Genomic DNA, 18,909 nt, shown 5'->3' with positions numbered 1-18,909 from the left:
TGCAAAATGAATTTTTGTTTTTTTAGACTCTAAATTTACCCATGTTAGATTTACCACGATGAAGAAAAATATTAGTGATGAGTTCTGTTGAATTTTGGAAAGAGAGATGGATTTTAGGAAGTGACTCTTTTTTTTTTTTTTTGTATTAAGACATGAAAATTTAGGATTGAGAATTTTTCTGCCAGATAGAAAAAGAACCTTCTACCATGAAGGAGTAATTTGGATCAAAGAGGTAGTGGGATTTGGCTGTTTCAACTGGCACTTGCATAATTTAAAAAGGCTGTTAGGTTTTGTTATTGCCTAGCACATCAGTCTTAGATGTTTTAGAACACAGGTGTCCTCTCTCCTTTCTTGGAAACTAGAATGTAGCAGTAAGCATTTGCCTGGTGGAAGACTCCTTACCATTGAAATAGTAACCCAGCATCACACAGTTAAGCCCAGGGGCAATTTTTTGAGAACACAAGCTGGGCCTGATAGCATTTTGTTATAGTTGTTCGGGTGTTCAAGGAAGTGCTTCATAAATGTCTGCCTTTTATGCATTTTGTGTTCAGATAACCAGTAACTGAGTTCCATGAAAGCTCACTAACTTTACAATAAGCCTAATATTTAGATGACAAGCCACACATTTTTCCCATTGTACTTTTTTACGAAGGTTACTTAATACTCAAGTTAAAAACATTTTCTGTTCTTTTCTATCTGTACTTTATCTCACTCAAAGCATCTGCAAGAAAATTGGGGGATAAATTATGCTTTGTCAATTTATAGTTCAGTATTATTTTGTACTTGATAAAAACACTTCTATCAATAAATATCCAGCCTTACAAGGTACACTCAAAACAAGTAGGTATTCCAAAAGAGCCAGAACAAATCAAGCTAAAGCCACCACATAATTAGGTCTAACTTTACTGCTGGGAGTGGGTGATTGGGTTGTGAAGGAGTTCTGTATATGAAAGACTACCACTAGAGGAATGAAATTCCCAGATAATGTGTTCAAAATCTCAAAACAAAGGCCAAGATAGCCAGAGCATCTATCTACTCCCTGAAACCTTTATCAAAAACTGTAAAATGGCTACAGAATGGAGGTTCAGAATGTGAGGTGAGTAGATATAGTTCTTGGTTTTCACACAAAGCTTTCCTAGAATTTTTTTAGCATGTTCATATCTGATTTTTTTGATAAAAGCAGTGTGAGTCAACCCTTGTGGAAATTATTTAGGTCCACTGAAGGTAAAGCCAGTTCCGTGAATAATAACAATGGCCAGAATTTATGAAGCACTATGGACTTTACATTTCATCATAACACCACTACATTTCTATGAGTTATTCCTATTTTACCAAGGAGGTGAATGGAGCCCTTGGAGATGCCAGTAACTTTGCCAAGGTCACAGCTAGTAGGTGTTAGCGCAAGGTTGCTAACCTAATTAGTATGATTCTGAAGATCACACTGGTGCTATCTGTATCACCTCCCAAGGAAGTCACTTTTTACTACCTGAACAGCTGGGTAGCCAGAAAAAGAATAGAAAGGGATTCATAACCCAGAGGCCATTGGCTCAAGCAAAAACTATTCTTACTCTCCCAAGCGATTGGTAGGCTTCCCATTTTGTGTCCCCACATGCTCCTATATCAGATCACCACTCCCCCTGCAACCTTAGCTTGTATCTTAGAATATGACCTTATTTGGAGACAGTCTTTACAGGAATAATGGAAGTTAAAATGCAGATATTATGGTGGGCCCTAATCCAGGATGACTGGTATCCTTATCAAAAGTTAAAGATTGGGACTTGGGTTTTAGCTCAGAGTTGGCCTAGGATGTGTGAGGCACTGGATTCCATCCTCAGCACTACATAAATATAAATAAAATAAAGGTATTGTGTCCAACTACAACTAAAGGGGGGGAAAGAAAGGGAAGGGGTTTGACACACACACTGGGAGAATACCATCCCAACATGAAGCCACAGATTGGGTATCTCCAAGTCATGAAATGCAACACAAACCATCAGAAGCTTGGAGAAAGGTCTGGAACCGACCTTGCTGACACCTTCATCTCAGACATTGAGTCTCTATAACTGAGAGGTAATTTCTATTGTTTAGGCCACCCAATTTGTGGTTCTTTGTTAGGGCAGCCCTAGCATTTAAAAATAATGATTTTTTTAATGTATGCTTCAGAGTGAGATCTGAGGTGATTCAGTCTGGTTCTAGTTTTTAGTTCCAGACTTAGAGTAAGTTCACCTAACACTCAAGTTAAAAACGTTTTCTGTTTTTTCCTACCTGTACTTCACCTTCAGGTAGAAGATTTTCTTGTTCCCTTACAGCCTGTTGTCATCTCTTTCCTTGGATTCTGAATAGCAATTTGTTCCTTACTGTTATCTTAGTATAATCTGTTTTTTTTGGGGGGTAGGGTCACTTTTAGCCTTCTCAGCATAAAAGTTGCTTATCAATTTTCCATTAAACATTCCTCTTCTAGTATAATAACTTTGCACACAAGAATATATATTTGTTAAATTGACACAATATCTACTGCAAAATTAGTTATTGTGTAATTATGTTACAATCATATGCATTATGTAATTCTATCTGAAATGTAGCTCCATATGAAATAAGATGTTTTAGAAGCTCATACTGTCATTACATCCCATGAACTCCTGCCAGCTGACCTTCACTTGCTAGTCTTGCAGGGAGTTTTTGCCCCAATCAATGTGATATCCATATTTTCATGGCAAAAGGAAAACTGAGACAAATGTCAAAGATACTCTCAGTTCTTTATGGAAGGAAAGAATGCATTCATTCATTCTTACATAATTCTGGGTCAGGTGTTGCCTCCTTTCTCAGAAGGTCACAGTGGCTGTGAACTCACTTGACTTAGTCCAGCTTACTCTTCGTGCTAAGGTTTACAAAGCAATGAATTATCTGACCTTTGGGCAAACAACCCAGTGGAAACTGCACCGTCACTAGTGAATCATGGATGCCTTATTATATTTTAAAAAGCAGGGACTTGGGACGCAGCTTAGTTAAAGCACATGCCTAGTGTGCATGAGGCCTGAGTGCCATCCTTAGCACCACAAATAAGAAGGAACACACAACTAGGTCTGATATTGAACAGTACAGGGCTGTATTGACAATCATTCTGAGTACTCCCTCCTTTTTCCTTGGTTATAAAGATTTGGATTTTAAATGCTGCTTGGGCTGTCATAATTGAGAGCACTGTAATGTAGACTTGGCTAGGTTGAGGCTCATCTTCCCTCTTGAAATCCTGGCAAAGGCTGCGTGTGAGTGGAAGCCAGGTGGGGTACCCTCTGTAGCAACACATTGAAACCAAGACAAACAACAAGAAGTGCTGGTGAGGATGCGCGGGGAAAGGTATACTCATACACTGCTGGTGGGACTGCAAATTAGGGCAGCCAATTTGGAAAGCAGTATGGAGATTCCTTGGAAAGCTGGGAATGGAACCACCATTTGACCCAGCTATTCCTTTTCTTGCACTATACCCAAAGGACCTAAAAACAGCATCCTACAGGGACACAGTCACATCAATGTTTATAGCAGCACAATTCACAATAGCTAAACTGTGGTGCCAACCTAAATGTCCTTCAGTTGATGAGTGGATAAAAAAAATGTGGCATTTATACACAATGGAATATTACTCAGCACTAAAAATAAGAATAAGATCATGGCATTTGCAGGGAAATTGATTGCATTAGAGCAGATTATGCTAAGTGAAGTTAGCCAATCCCCCCCAAAAAAAACCAAATGCCGAATGTCTTCTCTGACATAAGAAGGGTGACTCAAAATGAGGTTGGAAGGGAGAGCAAGGGAGGAAGATTATCTCTAGATAGGGAATAGGGGTGGGAGGGAAGGGGAGGGAGAAGGGGAATAGCATGGATGGTGGAAGGAGAGGGTCATCATTATACAAAATACATGTATGAAGATGTGAATTTGGTGTCAATATACCTTATATACATACAGAGATATGATAAATTGTGGTATAAAGGTGTATTAAGAATTGTAATGCAAAAAATAAGAGTTCATGTATAATGGCATAATTTGGCGTGAACATACTTTATATACAGAGTTACGAAAAATTGTGCTTTGAATGGATAATTATGATTGTAATGCATTCCACTATTGTCATTTATGTAAGAAATAAAAAATTTTAAAAACTTGCATTTCAAAGGTAAGCTTTTGCAAGAAAGGAAATTGCAAAGTGAACTGGAAACATGGAAAATAAAGAGTAAGCTCAGGGAACCTGATGTCCCCATGGACCTGTGTCCCTATTTGTGCCTCTGTTTGGTTTTGTGGCTATTTGTCTACTCATTAAAGAAGAATTTCCAAAGGCCCGTTATGTGTAAGGGACATGTACAGAGCAAAACACATTCTTAAGTGGTGTTGGAACTTACACTAAGTGAGGAGGAGTACCCCTAAAGCTGGTATAGACTTGGCAAAAATAGCCCAAACATCCTGTGCTTCCTGGTAAAATTATCCCGAACAGTCCTTGTTGGGTCACACTCCTGTGTCTTAATATGTCTCTCAAAATTAATATACTGAAACTAATTTGCCAGTGTGTTAATATTCAGAGGCAGGGCCTTGGGCTGGTGTGTTATTCAGCTTTCCGTTACTGTCACAATCACCTGAGGTAATCAGTTTAATAAATAGGAAAGGTTTATTTTGGTTCACAGTTGTAAGGGTTTCAATCCATGGTTGGTTGGGGAGCCTGGGTCCACTATCCCTTTCAAGGACACGTTCTCAGTGACCTAACTTCCTCCACCTCCAAGAGGTTCTACTATCTTCCAGTGGCACAATGAGTCAAGAACCAAGACTTTAACACATTGACCTTAAGAGGACATTCAGGGTCTAAACTATAAGATGGGCTTGGTAATGCACACCTATAACTTCCAGCAACTTGGGAGGCTGAAGCAGGAGAATGGAAATTTTGAAGTAAGACTTGGCAACATAGTGAGACTGTCTCAAAAGATGGGGAGGGCAGGGTGCTGGGCATGTAGCTCAGAGCATCCCTGTGTTCTATCCCTGGTACCTGGAAGAAAAAACAAACAAACAAACTCTAGCAGCCAAGGGTGTAGCTCTGTTAGAGTGAGTGCCTAGCATGCTAAGGCCGTGGGCTCAATCTCCAGCACACACACACACACACACACAAAGGTGATGCCTTTAGGATTCAATTAGGGCTTCTGTAAGGGGGCTTGAGAGTTGGTTTGTTTCACTCTGACCCTTCTGCCATGTGATGTCATAAAGATGCAACAAACAGTGCCATCAGCAAGGAATAAGGCCCTCATAAAACACCAAAACTTGTCCTCCATCTTAAACTTCCTAGTCTCCTGAACCATGAGATTAAAAATGTCATTTATAAATTACCCTGTGATATTTGGTACAGCAGCTTGATTTGACTAAGACACCCTCCTCTTCCTTTACTGTCTTCTCTTTCCTCACTCCTTGCTGCAGATGCAAGACTCACGACATGTCCTTCCTTCTTACCATCCACATACACACCTTATCAGACCCCAGGGGCCATAGGGCACCCTGGCTTCCACAAAGCTCCCCTCCGTCTTCCCCCACCCACACTTGAGTCCCCACAGTGCCCTTCAGCACCACAGGAGCCCTGGAAGTCTGCCTTCAGAGTCTGCTGTCTGGGACTCAGTAATGTGGTGTTCTCACAGCGACTCTGGGCCACTCGGCCTGTGAAGAAATAGTAAACAAGTGTGGATTTTCCAGCCTGCTCTGCAGAATTCTGTGCAGTTTTAAGGAATCAGGCCCCTCTGCTGTTGCCACTGTTGCACCTTTTGGCTAAGAAATCGTGTGCCCCAACGACTCAGCGCTGGCATTGAGAGTAGCACAAGCTTCATGTTTAGGTGGGACGGAGGAGGTAGGGACAACTTCCTTTTCCTTCCAAAAGGGACGCTTGGCCACCAGCCCACAGGAGGGATACTGCTCAGAAACCACTTCTTGGAACTAGGGGTGGGGATGGGGGTAGAAGGAAGAAATAGAAAGGGGGTTGAGGAGCAGGGAGGAAGAGAGGGAGGGAACATGGGCAGAGCAGGGAAGCCAACCTGAGCAAACCGCAGCTGGAGTGTTCCCAAGGCCAAAATGCTGAGAAAGCCCAAGCCCGATTTGCATCATGGTTGGTGTTCCTGGGTCCCCAGGCTCTCTCCCGGCACTGTCTGTCTCTGTCTCACATTTGTGGGCCAGATGGGCTTGCTGCAGGGACAACCCCAGTGCCTGGATTATAGGCCTCCCTTTCGGCCTCCCCTGCATCTTGAGTTTTGCTCCGACTATGAGTCCTTTGGCTGCTGTGACCAGCGCAAGGACAACCACATCGCTGCTAGGTACTGGGACATCATGAACTATTTCGATCTGAAGGGCCATGAGCTGTGCGGAGGTTTAAAGACATCCTTTGCCAGGTAGGCCTGAGTGTAAACCCGAGGGGAAATGATGGAGCCAGCTTGGCAATGTGCCTTCCAACCCCAGCGGTAAAGGATGCTGGGCTGCTGGTGAGTCCTAGTGGAAGGGTACTTTGGACACTCAGCCTTTTAGAGCTTACCTGCCTGCTAGGTGCCTTGCCAGATAGCAATGTGCTCTGTACACTGAGGCACAGGTGTGCTGAGTTTGGCTTGCACAGGTTCCTCAGAGCTCTCCCTCTGGGGCTCTTCCCCAGGAGCCAAAAGAATAAGAGAGGTATTTTTCATGGAGCTCTCAGAACCGCTGCTGTCCATGTCCTCTCTGCAATGATCAGAGAGCTGGGCACAGCACACCTGTGACACTTCCAGAGTATGTGAGAGAGGGAAGCATTGGCATCTGCTGGGGTCCAGCCCTTGCTTAGCTGGGTACTTTGTGCCAAGGGGGTCTCTGGTGTGATGGTAACAGTGGCAGAGATTATGGGGCTCTCTGTGGGGTATTGGCTTCCCAACACTCCAGAACTGGACTGAGAGAGCTTCAAGCTGCTGACAAGCAATGACTCAGAGTTTTTGCTTCTCCAGGCTCATCAGTAGCCAAAATCCACATTTCTGGGATGCATCGCCAGAGTTGAGTTCAGTCTGGAAACCTGATGTGTACAGGCTGCAAACAGACTTTATGGGAAGAGGGTGTTTAGGAGTGCAGGGAGAGAGCTGAAAGAAGTGGCCATGAGGAAGGTGTACTCTAACAATGTGACAAAAGTCCAGGCCGGCCTTTTATCTGAGACCCTGCTGGGCATTCATGTCCCTTGATGCTGCCACTATTCAGAAGTGCACTGGCCACCCCAACTCCCTGCATGCTGCAAAGAGAGATTATCTGAGCCCCTCAGAGTCCAGGCAGAAATTACCACTGAGCCTGGTGCAGAAGTCAGCCACTTGGGTGGCACTACCCCAGGGCTGTACTCTTTCACCTAAAGCACCACCTCTTGTTGTTTCCTCTAGAATTAACTCTGGGATAGCCATGTGGTGTCAGAAGTTGGGGTTTTCTTTTTTGGACCAAGGATTGAACCCACGGGCTCTTAACCACTAAGCCACATCCCCAGCCCTTTTTATTTTTTTTATTTTGAGACACAGGCTTGCTAAATTCAGGGCCTCAATAAATAGCTGAAGCTGTCTTTGAACTTGCAATCCTCTTGCCTCAGCCTCCCCAGATGCTGGGATTGCAGGCGTGTGCATTGGCACCCTGCAGAATCCTGGCTTTTTTGAGCAGTACTCAGGTTGTTTATTTCTGAGAGCTCCCCTGGTGAAAATGTCTCTTCCTTCCAACTTCTCTCTTTGGTGATGTTTTAAAAAGTCACATGCAACATCTCTTTTGTTTCAGAGATTTGAGGAATAAGAGTAATTTCAGCCAAACAACTCGACTCATGTCTGTTAAAATTTCTGTCTTCCCCCAGACATGTAGTGTGTTCTTGGCAATGATTTTGTAGGTATTATGAATTCCACCTTTACCAGAATCATTTGTCCAAGGTTAAACAGTCCTGGGGCACGAATCTGGATGTTCAGACACCAGATCTTGTGACCCTGTGATCACATAACATTAAAGTATAGTAGCAACAGCACTGGTCAATTAATTGCTTTTCTGAACTCCTGGAAGCGTGAGCTTCATTAGAGAATTTGTGCACTCGCTGCTGGTGCCCGGTGCCGAAAGCAGGGCGTGGCATGCAGGAGAGACTCAATAGTTAAGGCGTGCAGTAGACATGCTGCCTGGGCATGGGTTTTCTTACCCATGAACTGGAAAAATGTTTGTTTAGATATAAGCAACTCTGCAAACTCTATAAACAGCTGCCTAAGAGTGTGCCATGCTGGTGGTGAAATTTCCATCGTCCTTTCTGCCCTTTAGTATTTTGTTTTTATTTTTGTGTCCCTTCTCCCTTTATTCCACCTCCCAGAGTTGGATGGAGTCAGTGAGGTGACACTCAGGAGCAGGTCATTTTGCTTGTTGTTACTCTGATAATTATTCTCAGCTGACCCAGACAGTCCCAGGAGAGACACTGTGTGTGAAACTCTGGGTTCTTTTTCTTTGCCAAATAAGCAAGAATTTGTTCTGCAATCTACAGTCCAGAGGAAAAAAGAGAAGACAGGGACACAACCATGCATAAAAAGTGCTGCTGCTCCCTTTGTGAAGTGTTGAGAGAGTGCAGGCAACTGAGTCAGCCCACAGGTGGGCTTGGGAGAGAGATTAGTAATCAGTGGGGTTTGGCTAATGGACTCTCCTTTACTCTGCCTCTCCAAACTCCACAGGTAATCTGTCTTTCTTACTTTCCAACTGTCTTTCTTACTATCAACTGACTCTCTTTCATCACCATTGGGAGCTGATTGTCCACAAAATTGTATTTTCACCTTAAAATTTCTGTAAATCTAGGGAAGACCAAGTAGCAGATACTTTTTTGGACACACTATTCATATGTATTTGTGTAAAGAGTAGTCATATTGCCCAATCGTCACAATTCAAATATGTATAGTTCCCAGCGCAGTGCTTTGAACACATCAGACACAAATAGTTTTACAAATACCTGAAGAAATTACTAGACACCCAGTCTCTGGGAGTGGTACACCTAATGTCCATTTTGATCATTTACCTTTTAACTGTAAAATATTTCAAACATGGAGAACCAGAGAATGAAATAATGTCTCATGTCTCCAACACCCAGATTTAATTAATGTGAAACTTTTGCCAAATTGCTTAAAAACTGATAAAGAAAGAAAATCTTGCAGATACAGCATTTATACGAAAGGAAAATTGAGAACTTTGATACCATTTTCTCTTTAAAATGTTCATCTAGTAATATCAAGTGTCAAGAACTAAGATGAAATGCTAAAAATAGTGAGTACAGCGTGTGTCCCCCTCCCCTATCTTTTTTTTTTTTGGTACCAGGAATCAAAAACAGGGGTGCTGCATCACTGAGCCACATCCCCAGCCCGTTTTTATATTTTATTTGGAAATGGGGTCTCACTGAGTTGCTGAGGGATTTGGTAAGTTGCTGAGGCTGGTTTTGAACTTGTCATTCTCCTGCCTCAGCCTCCTGAGCCACTAGGGATTACAGACAGGCACCAACACACCTGGCTCCCCTTTTCTTTCTGCCTTCTAGGAGCATTAATGGATAAAAAATGTTGGTCCAAGAAGTGATTAATTAGTAGTTGGTAATAAAAACTCCAGAATCTGGAATCCAGCCAGGATAGTGGTGCACACCTGTAATTCCAGTAAGAAGCTGAGGCAGGAGGATTTCAAGTTTGAGGAAGCCTGGGCAACTTAGTGAGACTTCCTCTCAAATAAAAAAAGAAAGAAAGAAAGAAAGGCTTATAGCTGAGTGTAGTGCACCCCTGGATTCAATCCCCAGTACCACAAAACAAAACAAAATAAATCCCCTTCAGAGTCCTTTTTTTTTTTTTTTTGGTACCAGGCATTAAACCCAGGGGCAGTTAACCACTGAGCCACATCTCCAGCCCTTTTATTTTTTATTTTGAGACAGTGTCTCATTAAGTTGCTTAGGGTCTCACTAAATTGCTGAGGCTGGTTTTGAACTGGCAATCATCCTGCCTCAGCCTCCTGAGTCACTGAGATGACAGGTGTGCACCACTACTGCTGACAGAATCCTATTTTTTTCTTCCCCTTGGCCATTTCTCTGCTTGCTCAAATTGAGACTGACCTTCAGCTGTCTTCCAGGAGTGCTCGCCCTATGCAGCCACCTCTACGATGCCGAGAACCCTCACACACCCCTCCGGAACCTTCCTGGGCTCTGCTTTGACTACTTCTCGGCATTCCATTCTGTCACTCTGCCATCTCCCTCCTAACCAATGACCGAGGTCTCCGAGAGTCCCACAAAAAGGACGGTGCCCACTTCTGCCACCTCCTCAATTTTCCGGACAAGGATTACTGCTTCCCCAACGTCCTGAGGAATGACCATCTCAATCGCAACCTGGGGGTGGTGGCCGAGGACCATCAGGGCTGCCTGCAGCTCTGCCTGGTCGAGGTGGCCAATGGGCTCAGGAACCCGGTCTCCATGGTGCACGCCGGGGATGGCACCCATCGCTTCTTTGTGGCCGAGCAGGTGGGAGTGGTGTGGGTGTACCTGCCTGACGGGAGTCTCCTGGAGTAACCTTTCCTGGATCTCAAGAGCATCGTACTGACCACTCCATGGATCGGGGATGAGAGGGGCTTCTTGGGATTGGCTTTTCACCCCAAATTCCATTGCAACAGAAAGTTCTATATTTATTATTCATGCCTGGGCAAGAAGAAGGTAGAAAAGATCTGGATTAGTGAGATGAAGGTCTCTCAGGCTGATCCCAATAAAGCTGACCCCAAATCGGAGAGGTGAGATGGACTCATGCAAATGCACCTCTACTGTGTTCTGAAATAATGCGGATCAGCCCTTTGAAATGACAGAGGTAGAACCTTGCTGGTTTTAGAACACTAGCTTAAAATGTTAAAGGAATCGTCAATTAATGAGGACAGCCCAAGTTAGACTCTTTAAAGCAAGGGTTTTTATGGGATGTGACAATCCGAATTAGAGCCTGACTTGGTTGTCTTTACAGAGGATAAGCAAGAACTAGCAGCCAGAGGGATTGAGAAGTGATTATAAAAAATACAGTGAGCCAGGCACAGCAGCACACGCCTGTAATCCCAGCAGCTTGGGAGGCTGAGACAGGAGGATCGTGAGTTCAAAGCCAGCCTCAGCAATGGCGAGGTGCTAAGTAACTCAGTGAGACCCTGTCTATAAATAAAATACAAAATAGGGCTGGGGATGTGGCTCAGTGGTCCAGTGCCCCTGAGTTCAATCACTGCTTCAATAATTACAGCTTATAATTATTGTGTGGCCCATAGATTCCAGGCCCTTTAGCTTGAATGTGGGATCTTGCAAGAAGCTATGGCATAAGGCCATAACACTAGTGATACAAGATCAGATGATCCCAGTTCTAGCTGACTCGAGTTCATGTTCTTTTCACTCTACCACCCTGCTCATTTCTCCTCTTCTTTCTACCTTGCCTCCTTTTCCATCACAGACAGATTGAAAGATTGGAGAAAGCATGAGGAATGGATAGATCCATCCCTGCTAACTTGCTCAAACAAGGACATTGAAAGTTCATATAGAGCCAGAGACTAATAGGCAAGAGCCACAATGGGAGGGTTATTCTCCTGTGTCTCAGCTTGTGAAGTCATGGTCTTGAATAAAAATGACCCATGAAAGAGTTAGAGAAGGAAAGAGGGATCATCTCAGAACCCCAAGCTACTTGCTTTGTGATTCCTGAAGCAGGTCTTGGCTGACTTTGCAGATCTTGGTGACTTAGACCAGTCTATTTGGGGTGTCTCTAGAGGATGTAGCTTTAGCTTTGTCAAAGTATGAAGTTCCCTTTTCTTTTCCAGGGTCGTCGTGGAGATAGAAGAACCAGCCTCAAATCATAATGGTGGACAAGTTCTTTTTGGCCTGGATGGCTACATGTACATATTCACTGGGGATGGAGGGCAGGCTGGGGGTCCCTTTGGCAAATTTGGAAATGCTCAGAACAAGTAAGATGGATGGTAGCAAGGTCCCTGCCCCCTTAGAGTGAACCCTTGGTATAGTGTTTTTGTTGAGATGGAGTCAAACCCAGAATGCTTTCTGCAATATATAGTCCCATTTAGGCAAATGAGAGGAACATTTGGTTTTCTGTCCTATAAATAATATACATCATATACTTTGGTAGTTAATATTATGGATGCCTAGTGTTAGTTTCAAATACTATGTAAAGAAAAATCAGTACTTTAAATATATGTTAATAGGACACTATCCATGAAATCAATCATTCAATTAACTTTAATCCAATTATGTTACCAAGCTCAGTGTTTCAGGAGTGGTAGGCCCTGGGGACACTAAAAAGTTAATGTGCCTGGTGAACTAATGTGGCCATGAGTGGTGGCACATTCCTGTAATCCTACAGGCTTAGGAGGCTGAGGCAGGAGGACTGAGAGTTCAAAGCCAGCCTTAGCAACTTAGTGAGATCTTAAGCAACTTAGTGTGAACCTGTCTCCAAATAAAGTATAAAAAAGGGGCTGGGGATGTGGCTCAGAGATTTAAGTGCCCCAGGGTTCAATCCCTGGTAAGCCCCCCCACAAAGAAACAGTGAGTTAAAGAGAACTAGTGCAAATAGGGTGCTAACTGTGTGTCAGAGATGTTCCAAATACGTAATGTGTATTTGAGAATTTTAATTTTAATAACCTTTGAGGTTAAGAAATTTTATCTATTTTGTTAATTGGTCTATCTTCAGCACACCCATAACTCTGTAAATATTGTGGAATGAGTGAATCTTATGATGTGTAGGTATTATGAGAGCCATTTTACAGACAAGAAAATAGAGGCACAGAAGTCACACAGCAAGTAAGTGGAAGAACTAGAATTATAGCTTGAATGATCTAGTGCCAGAATTCACTGATGCTCTGCTGCCTATAAAGGTCAGTTGTTCTTCTCTCCTTTGCACCCAGTCAGCACTTGGCTCCCCATTATTCCTAGTATTATAAATATTAAAATTAATAATAATAAAAGCTAACATTTATTGAATGCTATGATTCAGGAATTGCATTAAGTACTATATGCACAATAACTCATTGAACCCAATCACACTGTTAAGTAATGTCACTCTCCTCTGCTTTACAATTGAGGACACCAAAGCCCAGAGATCAAAGTCATTGACAAAGCCTCTTAAAAGTCTGTTCTAAGGGTGCAGCAGCTAATGTCTGTAATTAGGAGATTAAGGCAGGAAGATTGCAAGTTCAAAGCCAGCCTCAGCAATAGTGAGGTACTAAGCAACTCAGTGAGACCCTGTCTCTAAATAAGATACAAAATAGGGCTGGGGATGTGGCTCAGTGGTCGAGTGCCCCTGAGTTCAATCCCTGGTATCCCCCACTCCAAAAAAGTCTCTGTTCCATTTACTGACCCCTTTACTATCTGAAAAGTAATAAAACCAGCTTTAGGGCTGGGCCTGTAGCTCAGTGGCAGAGCACTTGACTCACACGGATTCGATCCTCAGCACCACATAAAAATAAACAAATAAAATAAAGGCATTCTGTTCATCTACAACTAAAAATAATAAAAAAACAGCTTTAAGAACAATTCGTAGTATTAGAACAAATTATAGAGAAAAGTTCTCATCATTAAAATAAACAATTAAAGCTGCAACTTTTTCAGGATTACGTGAACCCTTTTGCTTAATAGTTCTCCTTGAATCAAAAATAGGGAAGTCTTAACATCCTGTGTGTGTGTGTATGTGTGTGTGTGTGTGTGTGTGTGTATTTTTTAAAGGTACTTATCCTTATGTGATTCCCAGCCATTTCCTGTCATCACTGTCAATCAGCCCTCCTCGGTGGTCACCTCTGGTCTTGTGTCCATGCTTACCTGAGCCTGATTCTTGGCCATCTGTCTTTCAGAAGTTCCCTGCTTGGGAAAGTGTTAAGGATTGATGTGAATGGGGCAGGCTCTGACGGCAAGCGCTACCGAGTGCCCTTGGACAATCCCTTTGTTTCTGAGCCAGGGTCCCACGCCGCCATCTACACCTATGGGATCAGAAACATGTGGCGCTGTGCTGTGGACCAAGGGGACCCCATTACATGTCAGGGCCAAGGCCGGATGTTCTGTTGGGATGTGGGTCAGAACAGGTTTGAAGAAGTTGACCTCATTGTTAAAGGCGGGAAATATGGATGGAGGGCAAAGGAAGGGTTTGAGTGTTATAACAAAAATCTTTGTCACAATGCCTCTTTGGGTAAGTAAGAAGCTGTCTGGGTGCTTTCTTGAATGAATTGAGTGGGTAGGAGGAGGAGTGGAGGAATAATCCTAATGTCCTGCAGGTCCTTAAAATCCTTACTTGTGTCCTTTGGGACTCTGCTTCCCTGAGTGGTTCTTCTGCTACTAGCCCTAGACACCTTAATGGTGCTTGTTAAGAAGTGGATTTTTGCTGTGAACTCATCAGTTATTTTCCTATTATTCTGTCTCCCTGTCCCAGTCCTAGAAAAGAAGTAACTTTGAAAGACCAGCTTTTGTTTATCTGATTTCTTGAAGCTATTCTCTTTCTGTAAAACCAAACTCTTGCTCAGACCATAGGAACATTTGTTCTATTATGAAATGGAATGTTGCCCAATTCTAGGATAAAATAATAAAGCCAGTTAAGACTCTACTTTTTTAACTAGATTTTGATGCTCTAGGTCAGACCTGATGGGTTTGCATCTTGGGTGGGTGGGAGAGTGGGATGGACTAAGAATCTGTATTTTAAATAAGTTACCCATTTGATGTTTGGGCAAATTATTTTCAGATCCACAAGCAGAGCAGAATTGGTGGCTGCATGTTTCTCTTTATTTCCCAAATGGTAACAGCCCAATGAAATGATATTCCACCTATACTCAAGGGAGAATATAATCCCTGAGCATCAATCATCAAGAAGTGTTTTAAAAACCACATCTGGATCAAAATTCCAGTGTGCTGAATCTATAACTGTTTCTTGGTCTTTTTGACTCTTTAAGTTACAAAGCAGTCTTAGAGACCCTCACAATGCTTTCCATATTCTTAAACTTGACTACTATGTCAACCTTGGGGAGAAATGTATGTGTCTGAATCTTCCACGACACAGCTTTATAGATGCGGGGAGGGTTGGGCTTAGATAACAGTCAATTGGGAAGCTCACAAATATTGTGACTGGCCCTTTGAAAAAAAATAAACACAATCCATTTGTCTACCTGTCCTACTTATGACTTGCACTGAATCAGGTAACTGAATTATAAAGCCTCTTTTTGGGGCTGGTGTTGTGGCTCAGTGGTAGAGCGCTTGTGTGAGGCACTGGGTTTGATTCTCAGCACCATATATAAATAAATGAATAAAATAAAGTTCCATCAACATCTAAGAAAAAAAAGCCCCCTCTTTCCTTTTAATTTTTGGTAATGAAACTTACTGTCTTTCCTTGTTCCTGGATAGATGGCATTCTGCCAATCTATGCTTATGGCCACGCAGTGGGGAAGTCAATCACTTGGGGCTATGTCTATCTCCAAATCTCAATGGCCTCTATATCTTTGGAGACTTCATGAGTGGGTAAGAAGTGTTGTTGTTGTCTTTGCCTTTTTTATTTGAACAATTTTATTGGGTGTAACTTACATGACTGCTACCATATCCAGCTACTGTAATGTTTTTGTCTGCTAATATTAATGCCTGTGTCAGTTGTGTGTCAATTTTAATTGATCTTTCTTTATTATGGGTTATATTTTCCTCCTCCTTAACTTTCATGGTAATTTTTTATTTAATATCAGAAAGTATTAATATAAGTTTGTAGGTGCTGCATATTTTTGTGTTCCTATAAATATTTTTGAGTTTTGTTCTGGGTCACAGTCAAGTTCCTCAACAATAGTTTGATCCTTTCTTGCTGTTAATATTTGACCAAAGTGGTGCTTTTTCTAGAGGTCTCAATTCCTTACTATTAAGGCAAACCTTCCTGAGGCTTTGCCAATGTCCTGTGAATGATGCACGCACCATTCCTGACCCGAACTAGTATCAGGCACTTTCCCTTCCAATTCTGTCCCTTGCCCCAGGTAGTCCCCTCTCATGCCTGCTGTTGAGCCCACTGATGAGTATTTGAAGATCTCTGAAGGTCATTCTTTATGTAATTTTCTTCTCTCCATTTTCTGACCTGCAAACTTTTACTGCTTTGATCTTCCTGAACTCTTAGATCTATCTTTTCAACTCAGGGAGTCTACTGGGCTCTGCCTATGTATTCCCTCTCTGTGCTGGGAATTTTCTCAAGGAAGAATCTAGAACAATCTCAAGGCTCATCTCATCTGTTTTCAATCTCTCAGGGAAGACACACCTATGCTGCCTGATAGTCAATGTCTTTTTTTTTAGCATTTTTTTTTAGTTGTAGATGGACACAATTCCTTTATTTTATTTTAATGTGGTGCTGAGGATCGAACCCAGTACATCACCTGTGCTAGGCAAGTGCTCTACTACTGAGCCCCAACCCCAGCCCCAGCCCCAGCCCTTGTCAATGTCTTTTAAACCACTCTTATTCTATTTTGTACAGGTTTTGACTCATTAAGGTGTGATGGTAAATCTAGTCCCCATTACTTCATCTTATTTAGGAAAGATGTAGTTATTTTGATGCTTCAATTCTTAGTTTTAGAGATGGTATAGTTACTAATTGGTTAGGTTCTTCATCATTACTTATTAGATCGTTGGAACTTCATTTATCTTTATAGACCTCCCAAACACATTACCCTTTCACAAATCACTTTTTTATATGCAGTGATTTTTTTTTTTTGATAATGAGTATTGAACCAAGTGAGCTGAACCACTGAACCACATCCCTAGCCTTTTTTATATGTTATTTAGAAAAAAGAGTCTCACTGAGTTGCTTAAGGCTAGCTTTGAACTCTCAATTCTCCTGCTTCCGATTCCTGATCTGCTGGGGGATTACAGGGATGTGCCACCACACCTGGATGATATGCAGTGATTCTTTTTTAAAAATATATTTTTAGTTGTTGATAGACACTTATTTTATTTATTCATATGTGGTGCTGAGAATCTAACCCAATGCCTCACACATGCCAGGCAAGTGTGTTACCGCTGAGCCCCAGCCCCAGCCCTGCAGTGATTCTTAATTAAGTATATGCCTCAGAATCACCTGGTGTTTGGCATCTTGGTCTTTATAAAACTGTTCAGGAAATTCACTGAGCACCCTGGGCTTACCCAGCTTCCTTTTCTTCTTCAGACAGATGCTAGAGATATATGGAGCATCTACTTGCTACTGTATAGAAATAATAATAATAATAATAATAATAATAATAATAATAATAATAATAATATAATAAAACAGCTAGTTGAGTTTTTCTTTTTTTATTCGTGCATTATGATTATGAATAATAGTAAATTCATTGTGACATATTCATGCATGCAGATAACTTAATAATAACAGCTGGCAGTTTTTGAATCCTTTTTATGTGTCACAACAATGTTGAGATCTTTACATAGCTTATTTTACTTAATATTTTCAGTTTTCTACATGGTAAACTGTATTATAATTACCCCCCTTTTATATATATTTTTGGGTATTGGGGAATGAACTTAGGGGCACTTTACTGCTGATCTACATCCCCAGCCCTTTTTAAAAAGTTTTTTTTAGTTGTTGATAGATCTTTGTTTTATTCATTTATTTATATGTGGTGCTGACAATCAAACCTAGTGCTTCACACCCCCAGCCCCAGCCCTTTTTATTTTTATTTTTTTATTTTGAGACAAGTTCTCAACTAAATTGCCTAGAGCTTCACTAAGTTGCAGAGTCTGGTCTAAAACTTGCAATCCATCTGCCTCCGCCTCCCCATTCACTGGGATTACAGATGTGCACTACTGTGCCTGGTTCACTTTATGATTTTTTTTCATTATATAGTTTAGGAAACTGAGGTTTAGAGATGTTGGACAACTAGCCAAAGGTCATAGAACCAATAAAAAATGAGGTTTTTTTACATGGACACAATATTTTTATTTTGTTTATTTATTTTTATGTGGTGCTGAACATCGAACCCAGTGCCCCACATGTGCAAGGCAAGTGTTCCGCCACTGAGCCACAACCCCAGCCGAAGATGAGTCTTTTGTAGTGATGCAGTCTTCTCAGGGCATTAAACTTTTAATAGAAAATGTGCTTCCCCATGGAGGATCAGTGGGTCTGAAGTATCACTGAAGCAGCTTTTTGGTTCTTCTTTGAGGGAGGCTTGTTATTGATCTCTTTGTGGGAGACTTAGCCTTGGCACTCAATGATTGCTGATTCTAGGTGGAAAAACATTCTGCAGAGTGGAAATATAAATTCCTAAAATACAAGGTTTTATTTTTCATCTAGTTGACTTATGGCTTTGCAGGAAGATAGAAAAACCCAGAAATGGAAGAAGAGAGACATTTGCCTGGGGAGCACCTCATCCTGTGCTTTCCCAGGGTAGATCAGCACCTATAGCAAGTTCATTATCTCCTTTGCTGAAGATTAAGCAGATAATCCATGTGCAGAGTGGTTTGATGTCTGCTTACTTTACTTAGATGATCACAAGCATCAACTGAACATTTATTATTGTTGTCATTATTTATACAGTAAATACTGATTCTACTATTATTATCATTTAATCATCTCTTTTAACATACTGGATACTCTTCAAAACACTTTATGTTTTTCACCTCAACTAGTAACCACAACACCTCTGTGACATAATTATTAGGTTCATTTCACCAACAAAGAAATAAGCTCAGTGGTAAAGTGCTTGCCTATCATGTGCAAGGTTGTGGGTTCAATTCCCAGTACTGCAAAAAAACAAACCAACAAATAAATAGGCTGCTATGCCAGCCTACTTAACTTGTTTGACCTGCACATCTCATTGTGAGGGGCATATCAAGTTTGAATTTGGGTCTTTTTGATCCTTTCACTATGAAGAGATTCACAAATGGTTCCCTCTTTTTTTTTTTTTTTT

The 18,909-nt window shown here is 41.8% G+C and overlaps 1 pseudogene; it reads left to right on the top strand.

Moving 5' to 3' along the window:
- The first annotated feature begins 6,090 nt into the window (after window positions 1-6,090).
- On the top strand, window positions 6,091-18,435 carry LOC143387306 (HHIP-like protein 2; annotated as a pseudogene).
- Window positions 18,436-18,909: the final 474 nt, after the last annotated feature.

The sequence above is a fragment of the Callospermophilus lateralis genome, unplaced genomic scaffold (assembly GCF_048772815.1).
Source record: "Callospermophilus lateralis isolate mCalLat2 unplaced genomic scaffold, mCalLat2.hap1 Scaffold_127, whole genome shotgun sequence".
NCBI classification, from domain to species: Eukaryota; Metazoa; Chordata; class Mammalia; order Rodentia; family Sciuridae; genus Callospermophilus; species Callospermophilus lateralis.
Note: the sequence above shows the minus strand (reverse complement) of the source record. Positions and strands in the feature narration are given on the sequence as shown.